The 14873-nt window shown below is 48.0% G+C and overlaps 2 long non-coding RNA genes across 2 annotated transcripts; one reads left to right on the top strand and one right to left on the bottom strand.

Moving 5' to 3' along the window:
* The first annotated feature begins 3129 nt into the window (after positions 1 to 3129).
* On the top strand, positions 3130 to 4021 carry LOC136793295 (uncharacterized). The gene is made up of 3 exons (XR_010838408.1): positions 3130 to 3165; positions 3603 to 3646; positions 3999 to 4021. It is a non-coding gene; the product is annotated as an uncharacterized lncRNA (long non-coding RNA).
* Positions 4022 to 4691: 670 nt separating this feature from the next.
* On the bottom strand, positions 4692 to 14641 carry LOC136793335 (uncharacterized). Its single transcript, XR_010838521.1, has 3 exons — positions 14449 to 14641; positions 13024 to 13962; positions 4692 to 9920 (listed from the first exon to the last, which is right to left on the bottom strand). It is a non-coding gene; the product is annotated as an uncharacterized lncRNA (long non-coding RNA).
* Between the last annotated feature and the right edge of the window lie 232 nt (positions 14642 to 14873).

Below are 14873 nucleotides of genomic sequence, written 5' to 3'. Positions count from 1 at the left end.
GCTGCGCATTTTCGTGACCGGGACGACATCACCACGCAGATGAGGCGCCTTGAGAGCGCTGGCAGCCTAGAGGCTTTGAACGCTGTGATGTGCATTGCAGACGTTCCTCACCGTTAGACGTGGGAAACGTCTTCCCGCCCGAGTAGTTTGTTGTACTGCCCTCGTGATCTGCCACTTTGAACAGGTTTCCTAGTGGCGTCTAGAGATGGGCGGCTTAGTTTTGTGGCTTTAAAATTAATTGAAAATTTAAATCAAAAAAGTAATTGGGGAATTCCGTGGTGGTCTAGTGGTTAGGATTCGGCGCTTTCACTGTGGAGGCCCAGGTTCAATCCCTGGTCAGGGAACTGAGATCCCGCAAGACTCACAACACGGCCAAAACAAAACAACAACAACAAAAGTAATTGGTAATAGATCACCATGTGATTTGGCATAGAACTTTGAAGTCGTTGAAAGAATTGAGTTGAACTGATTTCTAAATGGGAATCTGCTTGTTTATGTAAACAAAGTGTCAGCTCTTACATCTGTAAACACGAAAAATATGAATAGAATTGATGCTGAACCTGTCTTATTCTAGCAATAGTGATATTCATGGATATATGGATTAATTGAAAATCTAATCCTCAGTCTCATTAAAAATTGCATCTTGGGCTTCCCTGGTGGCGCAGTGGTTGAGAATCCGCCTGCCGATGCAGGGAACACGGGTTCGTGCCCTGGTCCGGGAAGATCCCACATGCCGCGGAGCGGCTGGGCCCGTGAGCCATGGCCGCTGAGCCTGCGCGTCGGGAGCCTATGCTGCGCAACGGGAGAGGCCACAACAGTGAGAGGCCCGCGTACCACAAAAAAAATAAAATAAAAAATTGCATATCTAATACAATTTTAATTTTTATGTTTAGTAATCAAAATGTGTACTATGTTTATTCGATCAGTTGTATACTGATAATTGGCTGAAGAAATATTTTAACACTAGAGATTTATGGTCACAGAAATTGTATAAAAATTTAATTTCAACTTCTATACATATTTTTATTGCAGAGAAGTATTTAGACTTTAGTAAAAAAATAGATATATACACATATGTATTACCTATATATTTATATGTGTGCATGTATATATGTTACATTTTATCTTATGAAGGAAGAAGAACGGAAATAAGATGATGTAAAATTTCCATCTATTAAAGAAAACTTGTTCATGTATTTTAAGTATACTCTTCAGTGGTTTTTATTTATTTATTTATTTTTTATTTTTATTTTTTGCTGTACGCGGGCCTCTCACTGCTGCAGCCTCTCCCGTCGCGGAGCCTGAGCGCAAGCTCAATGGCCATGGCTCAAGGGCCCAGCCGCTCCGCGGCATGCGGGATCCTCCCAGACCAGGGCACAAACCCGCGCCCCCCGCATCGGCAGGCGGACTCCCAACCACTGCGCCACCAGGGAAGTCCCTATTTATTTATTTTGTTTTTTAAGATTTTTTTTTTATGTGGATCATTTTCTTTAAGTCTTTATTGAATTTGTTACGATATTGCTTCTGTTTATGTTTTGGTTTTTTGGCTGCAAGGCATGTGGGATCTTAGGTCCCAGACCAGGGATTGAACCCGCACCCCCTGCATTGAAAGCAAAGTCTTAACCACTGGACCTCCAAGGAAGTCCTTGTTTTGGGGGGGTTTTTTGGCGGTACCACATGGCTTGTGGGATCTTAGTACAGGGTACAGGATTGAACCCAGGCCCTGGCAATGGAAGTGCCAAGTCCTAACCACTGGACTGCCAGGGAATTCTCTCTATATATATTTTTTTAATGCCAGTAGTGACACACTAAATCGATTTGATGACCCAAAGTTGAAAAACACTGGTATAGCATTGTTTTCAAAGGGCAGTGGTCTGGGGGTTGAACCCTGGACAGCATCTGCATTTTAAATAAAAGTCATGAATGATCTGAAACCAATCCCCCTAAAACCGAGTTCCCTTACTGAATTTATGATTAATCTCTCTATCCAAAACTTCATTCCCTTTCTTGTCCCCTCTGACCTCAATTCCTTGTTTACTGAACAGTAATCAACCGGAGTCAGATGATTAAAATTGCTGTGGTCAGTAACATCGTTAATGTACTAAAATTGCCATTATAGACATCACCATTAAAGTACAAACTCAGATTGTTTCTCCAGGGCAAGATGAGCTAATAGACCCTGGCCACAGAATGTAAACCAGAGACATTCTCACTCTGGAAACTATGATTAAGAGCCAGTGTTCTTAATTGCAATGTGAAATGTCACAAGACAGTGTTTAGTCCCAGCCTCTTTGGTCTTCCCCTTTAAAACACCCCGGACGCAAAGACCAAGTTGGAGAGTGGATCTGCAGCTTGTCTCCCACTCCCTCATTTGGTGCCCTGCAATATACGCTGTACTTTCCTTCACCACATCCTGGTGTTGGTGGATTGAATTTGCTGCACGTTTGGCCAGCAGACCTAAGTTCAGTTTGGTAACATTCATTTTAAAAGTCCTAAATAATTTCAATGGAGTAATAGAGTGGTGGGGGCAGAATTCACATTGCAATGGATTGAGAAGTGAATAGAGGCTGGAAGTAGAAATAGCTGTGTAGACAAATCTTCCCACCTTTTTCCTGAGGCATTTTACCTCTATAAAGAGAAAACCCGAGTCAGTAGGGTAAATTGGCTAGTCTGTTGCATGATGTCTTGATGTCTCATTGCATAAAGAATTCAGTGAGAAACAGTGATAGGTAAGAAGTGGATTTATTTAGAGAGAAACACACCACAGACAGAATGTGGGCCATCTCAGAAGGTGAGAGCGGCCCCCAGGGTACAGGGTTGTCAATTTTTATAGGGGTGGGTAATTTCATAGGCTAATGAGGGGGAGGACTATTCCAAGTATTTTGGGGAAGCAGTGGGGATTTCCAGGAATTGGGCCACGGCCCACTTTTTGACCTTTATGGTTGGCCTTGGAACTGTCATGGCACCTGTGGGTGTGTTACAGTGAGTTCACTCAGAAGCTCAAGGTCTAGTGGAAGTCAACTTGTCCGCCATCTTGGACCTGTTTGGTTCTAATTAGTTTATGTCGTGTCCCTGGGCTATGTCATTTTTTAAAGAGTGTGCCCTGCTCCCTTCCCTCCTGTTTCAGTTCCAGCAAGGAACCAGAACCTGTGCCATCAACATCAGGTGTGAGTGAAATGGCAGCTTGCCCTCTGTCTCCTATTGCTGATGATCCTTCAGCTCTACTATCTCCCACCTCCACTCCCTCCTCCCGTCAGTCACTCTTTTTAAAAAAAATAAATTTATTTATTTTATTTATTTATTTTTGGCTGTGTTGGGTCTTCGTTGCTGCACGCAGGCTTTCTCTAGTTGTGTTGAGCAGGGGCTGCTCTTTGTTCCGGTGTGCGGGCTTCTCACTGCGGTGGCTTCTCTTGTTGCTAAGCGTGGGCTCTAGGCCTGCGGGCTTCAGTAGTTGTGGCTCGCGGGCTTAGCTGCTCCGTGGCATGTGAGATCTTCCCAGACCAGGGCTCAAACCCATGTCCCCTGCATTGGCAGGCGGACTCTTAACCACTGTGCCACCAGGGAAGCCCCTCAGTAACTCTTGTCTGTTCATTCAATGCCAGCTCCTGTGTGCCAGCTGTTGTACTGTACTACTGTACTTTTCAAGGTACTATACTGTAAGATTAAAAATGTTTTATTTTTTGTTTGTTTTTTATGTATTATGTGAAAAGTATTCTAAACCTATTACAGTACAGCACTATATAGACGATTGTGTTAGTTGGGTACCTAGGCTAACTTTGTTGGACTTATAAACACATTGGACTGACGAATGCACTCTCCAATGGAACTTGTTCATATGTAGGGGACTTATTGTAATAATGATCTTAAGGGAACAAAAGGACAAACTTATCAGGCAAGGGAATTAACAATGGCAAAGATAAAAAATCAGTTGTAAAGACTCCCAGTTCTACTTCAATGGTAAAGACTAGCGTAAAGCACTGTCTTGAGCTGTTTTGCAGAATTTAAATCCCTCCTCAAGTGCTCAGTCACCAGATCAACTGGAACCTAAGGGGTGATGATGTTGACCTTTTCTGACCCTCCTGACTTCAATCAACTAAAGCTTGGACTGTCCACTGCTCAAGCCCCTTCATGAACATGCATGTACCCTTAGGTTAAAACTTTCCCAATTTTGCTCTTTGGAAACACTACTTTGAGAAAGATCCCTGGTGTTCTCTTTACTTGATACAAGTAATAAACCCTTCCTTCTTCTTATCTTTGGCTTGGTTGTATCTTATGGCTTGACATCCACCAAGAGGAGACCCAGTTTTCAGGTAACACCAGGACAGGTTTTTTTTGTTTTGTTTTATTTTTGTTTTTGTTTTGGCCGCGTGGCTTGTGGGATCTCAGTTCCACAACCAGGGATTGAACCCGGGCCCCAGCAGTGGAAGTCTGGAATCCTAACCATTAGGCCACCAGGGAACTCCCAGGACAGTTATTAAAGTGAACTAACCTACTGAAACCTAGTCCCCCAAAACCGAGTTCCCCTGCCGAGTTTATGGTTAACCTCTGTATCCAAAACTTTATTCCCTCCCTTTCTTGTCCTGTGCCTGTTCCCCTGAAGATTGAGGAGCATCAGAGAAAAGGGGGATTGAAACTGCCAGGGTACAAAAGCCTTTCCCTCCCCCTACCCTCCACTTCTTTTTTTTTTGGCTGTGCTGCATGGCTTAGCAAGATTTTAGTTCCCCAACCAGGGATCAAACCCGTGCCCCCTGCAGGGGAAGCACAAGTTCCTAACCACTGGACTACCAAGGAATTCCCCTTCCCCACTTCTTTTTGCAGGAAAAGGCTTTAGTCTCCTTGACCTTCCCTGAGTTCCAAAGACCAGATTCAAGCAGTTATTAATTACAGAAGTGAAGGAATACAGAAGCAAAGGAAAAGCAGTCAAAAACAACAGTTCAGCCATGAAACAGAGTCCTAGTTCCTCCTCAAGGGATATACATAACAATCTGACACAGATCTTTGGGTTGTTTTATAGGAAGTAAGACCTCCCCCCACCCCACCACCCCGGTGGAGGATGGTGACTACTTGCTGAGACCTCAGACTGGTTGGAACCAGAAAGTTGATGATTGACATTCCTGGAACACTGCTGTTAGCTCACCACCACCCAATCAGGAGAAAGTGACACACCCTGCAGCCATCACCCCAGATGTTGCCTTTAAAAACTCTTCCCTGAAAACCATCTGGGAGTTTGGGGTCTTCTGAACACAAGCTGCCCATTCTCCTTGCTGGGCCCTGCAGTAAACCTTTCTCTGCTCCAAACGCTGATGTTTTGGTTTGTATGGCCTCACTGTGTGTTGGGTACATGAACTTGGGTTCAACAACACTACTTCTGTCACCTTTTGAGCAGAGAAAAAATGGTCCAGACCCTTAAGGAACTGAGGATTTTCTTCTCATTTAAAAAGAAAACAGAGATACATGTGAACTGAACTGGATTCTGATTCTGCAGAAACTGACCCAAATCTGTGTCCATTTTACATCTCTCTGTCAGCACCCACACTCACCTCTTGCATGAATATTTTCTTGCTGTTCCCTCAGAAATGAATGAAGCTTTCCAGAAATTCCTATCACTTAACAACCCACTATTAGACCTTCTTCCTCCTCCCAGGAGCCTGCACTTAGCAAAATATAGTCGTCCCTTGGAATCAGGGGGATTGGCTCCAGGGCCCCTGAGAAAACCAAAATCTTCAGATGCTTAAGTCCCTTATATAAAATGCATACAACCTACACAAATCATCTCTATGTTACCCATAATACCTAATAGAATGTAAGAGCTATGTATATAGTTGCTGGTGTATGAGATATTCAAGTTTTGCTCTTTAGAATTATCTGGAATTTTTTAAAGTATATATATATATATATATATATATATATAGTGTGTGTATGTGTGTGTGTGGTACGCGGGCCTCTCACTGGCTCCGGACGTGCAGGCTCAGCAGCCATGGCTCACGGGCCGAGCCGCTCCACGGCATGTGGGATCTTCCCGGACCGGGGCACGAACCCACGTCCCCTGCATCGGCAGGCGGACTCTCAACCACTGCACCACCAGGGAAGCCCCCAAAGTATATGTTTTTGATTTGCAATTGGTTGAATCCACAGATGCAGACCCTGTTGATATGGAGGGCCAGCTGGAGTGGCTCAAGCAGTACTTCACAGAAGCCAGACATCTGGGGGTGGGACCTGAGATTTCTGCATTTCTAACAAGCTCTCAGGTGATGGCAAGGATGTTAGTCTAAGGATCACGCTTGGAGTAGCAGGGAGCAGAGTGTTTCTAGCTCTATTTCACCTCCCCACAAGCTTCTCTAACGTGCTCCTTTTCAAAAGTGTTACTGAGCCAAACTTGGGTCTGAAGTAAAGCCAGTCTACTGACACCATGTTGTGGTGAAGGAAAGAGTAGCATTTATTGCAGGGAACCAAGAAAGGAGTCCAAGGTAGCTAGTGCTCAAAAGATCGAACTCCCAGATGGGTTTCAGGAAAGCATTTTTATTTTTTAAAAAATATTTCCAGGTAGCTAGTGCTCAAAAGATCGAACTCCCAGATGGGTTTCAGGAAAGCATTTTTATTTTTTTAAAAATATTTATTTATTTGGTTGTACCAGGTCTTAGTTGCAGCATATGGGATCTAGTTCCCTGACCAGGGATCAAACCCAGGCCCCCTGCAATGGGAGCACAGAGTCTTAGTCACTGAACCACCAGGGAGGTCCCAGGAAAGCATTTTGGAAGGCAAGATGAGGAAGGGGAAGTCCCAGGATGCACGATTCTGTGATTGGTCAGGGTGGTGTCACAGGGGTTAACAATCCTTCGGCTCCAGTAAGTCTGGGGGCTAGGTGCTCATCGTCATCAAGTAGTTAATTTCTACTTGGTGGTGGTTTTAGCCTCTGGGAAAACAACTCAGGAAATGTGCCTCAGATACTATTATCTAGGTGCTTCAGAGAGGAGCTAAAGCAGAGGATATGGGGGAGGGGTTCTGTCCTGGGAAGGCCCCATAACATCCTGCTTGGTTACAACAGGGCTTTGTTGCAAACTCACAATAACTAACCCTGCTTAGTTAGCTATTACTTGCAGCAGAAGAGTTCTGAAATCGTAAATTTCCCCTTTTCCGAACTCTTTATTTAGTCTTCTTGCCACACTCCTTCCCTCTCTCCCTTTCCACATAGTGCTTAACCCTGGCTTTGCATTAGAATGACCTGGGGCGCTTAAAAAAAAAAAAGACAATACCCTTTGGACAATATAACTGAACCCTGTAAAAGAGGGATCCGGAAACTGAGAGAGTCAAAAAAGCTTCCCACGTGGTTCTACTGTGCCTCTGGGAGAGAGCGCTGCATGAAAAAGAAATAGCCCTTACGGGGACTTCTGTGGTGGCCCAGTGGTTAGGACTCTGCGCTTCCATTGCAGGCAGCACCGGTTCAATCCCCGGTTGGGGAACTAAGATCTCGCAAGCCGTGCGGCCAAAAAAAAGCCTATCATACACGTTCTTAGAATAACAGAAAGGACGCTACACATAACTAAGATGTTTGGGGTAAATGCTTTTCCTCCCACACGAAGTGATTACCCAGGAGATGAGAAAGGGATGGGCCATGACTATGTAGTAAGTCCAGATAGACTGGGACTCAGCCTTGCGGAGATGTGGGTGCCCTGGTGTGGCCCAGACGAGGCAGGAAGACTCCCATGTCCTCTCACCTGGTCCATACGTAGCGGAGGGAGCAACGTGAGCTGAAGGACCCAAGCTTCAATGACACACGTGGGCCCATAAGTGGATACCAGGTGGGACTAGGGAAGGCTCGGTGCGTGCCTAAGTGGATAGATAGCATCAAGCACCACCTGCCCCCACCCTGACACCTGAATCCCTGTCCCCAGGAAGAGAGGAGCCTCAAACGAAGCCTGGACGTACCGCCCCCAACGGAACACAGTTCATGAGAACTTCTGTGTTGGATTATACAAAGAAATGTAAACAGAATGTAAAGAGAAATTAGGTTGGATTATGTGGATGAAAAATGTCACCTGCCACATCAGTAAACAAAGGATGTTGCAGCCACCAAGCCATCACATTATAGCCATCCCAGCTGTGCACCCTGAGGGGATTTAGGATGGAGAAATCGGCATGCTGGCCCTAGATAGCTAAGCTGAGGTGAATATCAAAGGAATGATTTCAGTGAGCCCAGACTCTTGCATCTTCCATGCACAGAAAAGCACACTAAATTCATTAACTTGAGATGTCTGGTTTTCTTTAATTAACAATAATCTTTTGTTTTTTTCATTTTTGGCTGAGTTGGGTCTTTGTTGCTGTGCACGGGCTTTCTCTAGTTGCAGCGAGCAGGGGCTACTCTTTTGTGGTGTGTGGGCTTCTCATTGCGGTGGCTTCTCGTTGCAGAGCACGGGCTCTAGGTGCTTGGGCTTCAGTAGTTGTGGCACGTGGGCTCAGCAGTTGTGGCTCACAGACTCTGGAGCGCAGGCTCAGTAGTTGTGGCGTATGGGATTAGTTGCTCCACGGCATATGGGATCTTCCCAGACCAGGGCTCGAACCCGTGTCCCCTGCATTGGTAGGCGGATTCTTAACCATTGTGCCACCAGGGAAGTCCCAACAGTAATCTTTTGATGTTCCGACTATAGGGTCTTTGTTGCAAAAACTCCTACATACCCTGGCTCTTCCCTTACCTCTTCAGAGAAGTCCCTCAGAACTATCTTGAGAGGCTGGCTTCTGAGCTTAAGTCCTCAGTTTCGTCTGCAGAATAAAACATAATTCTCAACTTTTAGGTTGTGCATTTTTTTCAGTCGACAGTTATAAAAAGATAGGTATATTCCTTGCCATCTTGAGCTGTGGACCCAGAATTACATCCATGACACTGGCAAAGATGAAAGTGTTTGCCCTCCAGAAGAGTTGTATTTGTACTTTATAGAAAGGATTCTGGACTCCCAAAGGCTTCAGTGTCTGACGGAGAGAACTTGTACGGAAACAAGCATGCCCCATCCCTGTACAAGCCTTTGCCAAAAGTCTCTGGATACTTTCCTTAAAAAGTGCAGTTGGTTAGATGCCCAGAACCCTAGACTCCTAGGGTTCCCCCTGCTCTCCCCCACCACCCCATGCCCCAGTGGTTTTTTTAATCCTCTATAAAGCAAAACAAGGCACTTTGTGTTCCTTGTAATTGTCCAAAAGATGAAGGTAATTATTGTGGTGTTTCATCTCACTGGAGGATTCCTTTAGTCTCTGCTGGAGCTCTTGGTCCTTAATCTCTAGCGTTTATAAACTGAGTTGACTAAAGACTCCTGATTACTTCCAGTAACCAGGTATCTCGGTCCTACTCAACACATTTAAAAAGAGTTCTATTCTTCCTTTTATTAGAAAGAGGCAAATCTCCATGTGGGTGGGGATTTTTATCTGTTTTGTTCACTGATGTATCCCAGACACCTAGCCCAATGGCTGACACATAGAAAGCACTCAAGAAATGTTCGTTGATGAATGGTACCGCGTTTCTCTCCTATGAACGAGGCTTGTCTCACTGTGAGGCCAAAGTTGCCACCAATCCTTGGGGAGAGCAGCCCAGAGGGTTCAGTAACAGGCTCCTCTGGCATCTGAGAAGTTTGGAAACAAGTTGTCTTTGTCTATCCAAGGACACAGGGGCACCGACTGGCTGTTTCTCCACTCTGGCCCTTGTCGTGGATGTAGGTTTGCTGTGATAGGCTTGGATGAGTGGAGCTGATGCCGTCAAAATTATGTAGCTCAGCGGTTCTTAAAGTGCATTCTCAGGACTGGCAGCCTCAGGCTCATCTGGGGACTTATTAGAAATGAAAATTCTCAGGCTCCACTGCAAGCAGTCTTGCTTCTCCCAGGTTGGGGTGGAGGGACTAGAAGTTTGAACACAGGCACCACCCTTAGCTTTTCTTCACCTAAGGGAATGAATGGAATGGAGTCACTTTGAGACGGATGCTCCCTTCCTTGTTTTAACGGAGTCTTCCAGCAGGAGGCAGCACTGAGTTGAATATCGTAACTGGAAACTAAAAACCTTCGTTCCCCTTCAGAACAAAAATGACAGCTCAAAGTCTTCCTCTTAAAACTGTCTCCCTGGGGCTTCCCTGGTGGCGCAGTGGTTGAGAATCCGCCTGCCGATGCAGGGGACGCGGGTTCGTGCCCCGGTCTGGGAGGATCCCACATGCCGCGGAGGAGCTGGGCCCGTGAGCCGTGGCCACTGAGCCTGCGCGTCCGGAGCCTGCGCGTCCGGAGCCTGTGCTGCGGAGGAGCTGGGCCCGTGAGCCGTGGCCACTGAGCCTGCGCGTCCGGAGCCTGCGCGTCCGGAGCCTGTGCTCCGCAACGGGAGAGGCCGCAACAGTGAGAGGCCCGTGTAACACACACACAAAAAAAACTGTCTCCCTGTGCTCTGGCCTCTGAACAGTTGGGGGGAGGAGAGATGCACCTCTACTTTGGTCATGGGGCCTCCTCTCTGCCACTCTCCCTGCAGGACACATTCAAGTCATACTCTTCAGAACATGAGCATTCAAGAAAACCTAACCTTTTTTTAAAAAATTTCGGCTGCACCGGGTCTTAGTTGCGGCAGGAACACGCCTTAGTTGCGGCATGCGTGTGGGATCTAGTTCCCTGACCAGGGATCCAATCCGGGCTCCCTGCACTGGAAGCGTGGAGTCTTGCCCACTGGACCACCAGGGAAGTCCCAAGAAAACCTAATCTTTTAAGAGCCACACTTTTCTCCAATTAATCTGCGGTTTCCTTACCTTCTCACAACCGGCTGCAGAGAGGACAGAGGCTTTGTTCTAGTTAATTCCAGAAATTGAGGCGTCTGTTGCCTATCACTGGGGTGCTGGCTCTTCCACACGGGATTAATTGTCCTGAAGCAAGGGGCGCGTGTCCTCTGAGGGGGGTCAGGGAGGCCTGGATGCACTAAATCCTGAAGCTTATTTTGAGGAGGCCCGGTTTGTGATTTCAGCAATGAAAGCCAGATGCACAAAGCAAGAATCACACTTGCCTCAATCGCTAAAGGCATGTTGCCTCGCCAGGTTGGCTCTGGAAAGCAGGGCTTTGCTTTGCTCTCCAGTGCTTAAAACAGTGCCTGCACATAGGCACACTGTAGGCACTCGATAAATAACCTTTGCACAAATGAGAAAATGCTACCAATCTCCTAAAGCCCAGACCTCAGTTCCAACCAATATGGTACAAAGGGCATGGGTTTTGGGCTTCCCTGGTGGTGCAGTGGTTAAGACTCTGCCTGCCAATGCAGGGGACACGGGTTCGAGCTCTGATCTGGGGAGATCCTGCATGTCACGGAGCAACTAAGCCCGTGCACCACAACTACTGAGCCTGCGCTCTAGAGCCAGCGAGCCACAACTACTGAGCCCTCATGCCACAACTACTGAAGCCTGCGCACCTAGAGCCCATGCTCCGCAACGAGAAGTCACTGCAATGAGAAGCCCATGCACTACAGTGAAGAGTAGCCCCCACTCACCACAACTAGAGAAAGCCCATGCACAGCAAGGAAGACCCATTGCAGCAAAACATTAATTAATTAATTAATTAATTTTTTTTAAAAAAGCATGGGTTTTGGAGCTGGACAGAGTTGGAATCCTAATTCTGACACACACTAGCCACGGACATGTGTGAGATGGAAATAAAAACACCCACCTTATGTTATTGGGACCATGAATAAGATTGTAGTCGATCTCCAGACATAGAGAAGGCATTCAACCACTTTTTCCCCTCAGTAATCGAATCCTGTGCTACCTCAGTTTACCTGGTGCTACCCAACACACTTCAGCCTCACATGACACCCTTACACACACCATGTCCATCCCAGACACACCCATGCTCACTGGGTCCCCTCTACGGCCTCCATGTCCTCTGCACTCTTCACCTGCTCCCGTCCCACTGGCCTGTCACTCTCACTCATTGGCACTTAATCGTGCCTCCTGGGATTATTTCATACTTTCTCAGGTGTTGGTCTTGAGATTCTCTTGTAGTGCCTCAAGGTCTGGCATCATGCTGCACGTGCATGGGGTTTAGCAAAGGCTCGTTAAATCAGAACGACGGTGGACTTAGCTAGAAAAGACCCCATGCTGGGTCCTGTCCATGAAGCCCGCCCTTCCTGAAGTACTGGTTTCAGACCATGGGACCTCGTGCTTGGCCCTGTGTCCTTGGGCCTTTTTTTTGAGTCCTTTAGCGGTGACCATCACACTAGAGGGTACCAGTAGAAAGATGGCCTACGATGGAACCTCAGTCTGGCTACCTGGGAGTTGGAGGTATGCCCGCAGCTGTGCCAACAGCAGTGGAGATTGGAAAACTCATTTGATCAGGCCCTACACTCTGCTTGTGCTTGCTGGGAACATTCCCCAAGGTTCTGTTTTGGCCTTCTCACTGCTCACTCTGCGCCACCCCTAAACTGGCACTCCTTTCTGGGTCACTCAGACCAGGATTTCCTCCACCTCACCAAGTGGCCAGAGGCTATACCTCTTCCCATCTGCACTACCCGGGGGTAGCCTCTTCATTCACGTTCGGAAAACCCAACAGCTTTGACATTCCTCCAGCTAACGTGCTCTCTTGGCCCCCGTACCTCAGGCCATTCATGATCCAGGAAGGCCCCCCCCCTACATTAAAACCCTACCTGTCGGGCTTCCCTGGTGGCTCAGTGGTTAAGAATCTGCCTGCCAATGCAGGGGACACGGGTTCGAGCCCTGGTCCGGGAAGATCCCACATGCTGAGGAGCAACTAAGGCCGTGCGCCACAGCTACTGAGCCTGCGCTCTAGAGCCCGCGAGCCACAACTACTGAGCCCACGCGCCACAACTTCTGAAGCCTGTGCACCTACAGCCCGTGCTCCGCAACAAGAGAAGCCAACGCAATGAGAAGCCCGCGCACGGCAACGAAGAGTAGCCCCTGCTCACCGCAACTAGAGAAAGCCCGCGCGCAGCAACGAAGACCCCATGCAGCCAAAGATAAAATAAATAAAATTTAAAAAATAAATTAATTTAAAAAAAAAAAACCGTACCTGTCCTACAAAATCCCTTCTCCTCCGTGAAGGTTCTCCGATTCCCTTAACCCATGGCATTGACACAGCCTCCGCGCGTTGGACAATCATGTACATATTGCTTCACGACATTTCTTGGTGTCCTTGTACCACTCACAGCACCCCTCATCTCTGGATCACGTTGGAAGCTCCCTGGGAAACACACTGTGTAGCTTAATAGTTGTATTTTCCTGGTTCATAGCATGCGGCACCTGCCCCACAGTTGTCACTGGGTCCCCCGACTGCAAAAACAGAGCTTTTGGTGATGCCCGAGGGTGGGAAGGCCCAACTATGAAGTTTTCCTTGAATATCTCAGTGGATGTTAAATTTCCTAGTCAGTGGATGTTACATCGGACCACGGGGGCCTTATCTCCCCCAACGAGATTTTAACTTCCTCGAGGACGAGGACTGTGTCACAGACCTTTGCCACTCCACAGCACCCAGCCAGGATGATGGTCAAGAGATACCTGGGTTTTCTGGAGGAGATACTTCTGTTCTGTGGGAAAGGCTCACAACTTGTGAAGAATTCGCTTACTGTCAGCGAGGCCAACTCTTATACCCTGTCCCTTGGATCCTGGGAGGTAGGACCAAGAAGGGGAAGGCGCCTGTGAGCAGGTAGACGTGTGAGCAAGGCCTCCGGTTGGATGTCAGAAGGGGAGAGAGGGAGAGGCTCCTAGGGGAAAGCTGGGGGATTGGGAAGCCTGGGCCAGTCTCTACTTTGATCCTAGTTGGGGCTTTAGTTGCTGCCTTTGCTCAGGTGGCGGCCCCTCCACCGTCTCACTCACTAGCCACGGGAAAAGGACGTGCTGCACGCCTGCAGTCAACAGGTCCCCACGGCCGGGGCCTTCTGCACGCTGTCACCAGGCACAGGGGTTCCAGCTGCCGTCACAGTCCTTGCCAGGAGAGGAGACTCCAACTCAGCTGTAGAAAAAAAACCAGCAAGGGACCTGGCCACTAAGGCCTTCCGCTCCCCAAACGGCACGTTGACAAGTGCCGAGTCCAGAGCTGGTGAGGCCCAGGGCAGCCATGCCCTCTTGGTCAAAGGCCATCCACCCCGCAGCACAGCCTGTGATGAGAAACACCTGCTGCTTCTCAGCAGGGACCTCTACCTGGCATTCAAGGCCCTTAGAAATCTGGCCCCCCTTTTTGGGTCATTTATAAGCCACCCCCTACCCTCACAAATTGCCTGCTCTGGCCAAAGCGGGGAACTTGATGTCTTGTCCTTGTACAGCCTGGTTCCCCAAGACCACCTGCCCTTGGCAACATGGGCCCCTGCCTCCCCCCAGCCAGTCTCAGGACCCAGCTGTAGCATCACCTCCATGAAGCCTCCCCTGGCATGGACCACTCGCTGGTTACCAACTCTATACAACCTCTTTTATGCTACCTTTTCTCATGGGCAAATCTTACATTTCGGTGAAATCTCCAAGGCAGAGAGCTTCTCACGTCTGTGTTCCCCTGGCAGCTCATACAAAGGGACACTTGACAGACACCAGGGGCATGTGGATCAATAAGTCGATGTCAGCGGGGGGTCAGGCTCTCCTTCCCTTTGATGCTTGCAGGGAAGGGCCCACAGAGCTAAGGTGACTGAGCCACTGGACACATTTGGCGGGGGGGGGGGGGCGGGCACGGCGCAGAAAAGAGGAAGCACCTAGCACCGAAAAACAGGAGATGGAGAGTAGTACAGCTCCAACCCTGCCCCGATGACATCCGTCCTGGACCAGCGTGCACTGTTACCTTCCAACACGTGTTCTACTCACCCCACGGGATCCGCGTGACAGTATAGAAAGTGCTTGACAAGCATGGCACGGAGTAGCTGGCATTAGCTATCCACA

Source organism: Kogia breviceps, chromosome 20, assembly GCF_026419965.1.
Source record: "Kogia breviceps isolate mKogBre1 chromosome 20, mKogBre1 haplotype 1, whole genome shotgun sequence".
NCBI lineage: Eukaryota > Metazoa > Chordata > Mammalia > Artiodactyla > Physeteridae > Kogia > Kogia breviceps.
The sequence above is the reverse complement of the archived record's forward strand: the minus strand, read 5'-3'. Positions and strand labels throughout refer to the sequence as shown.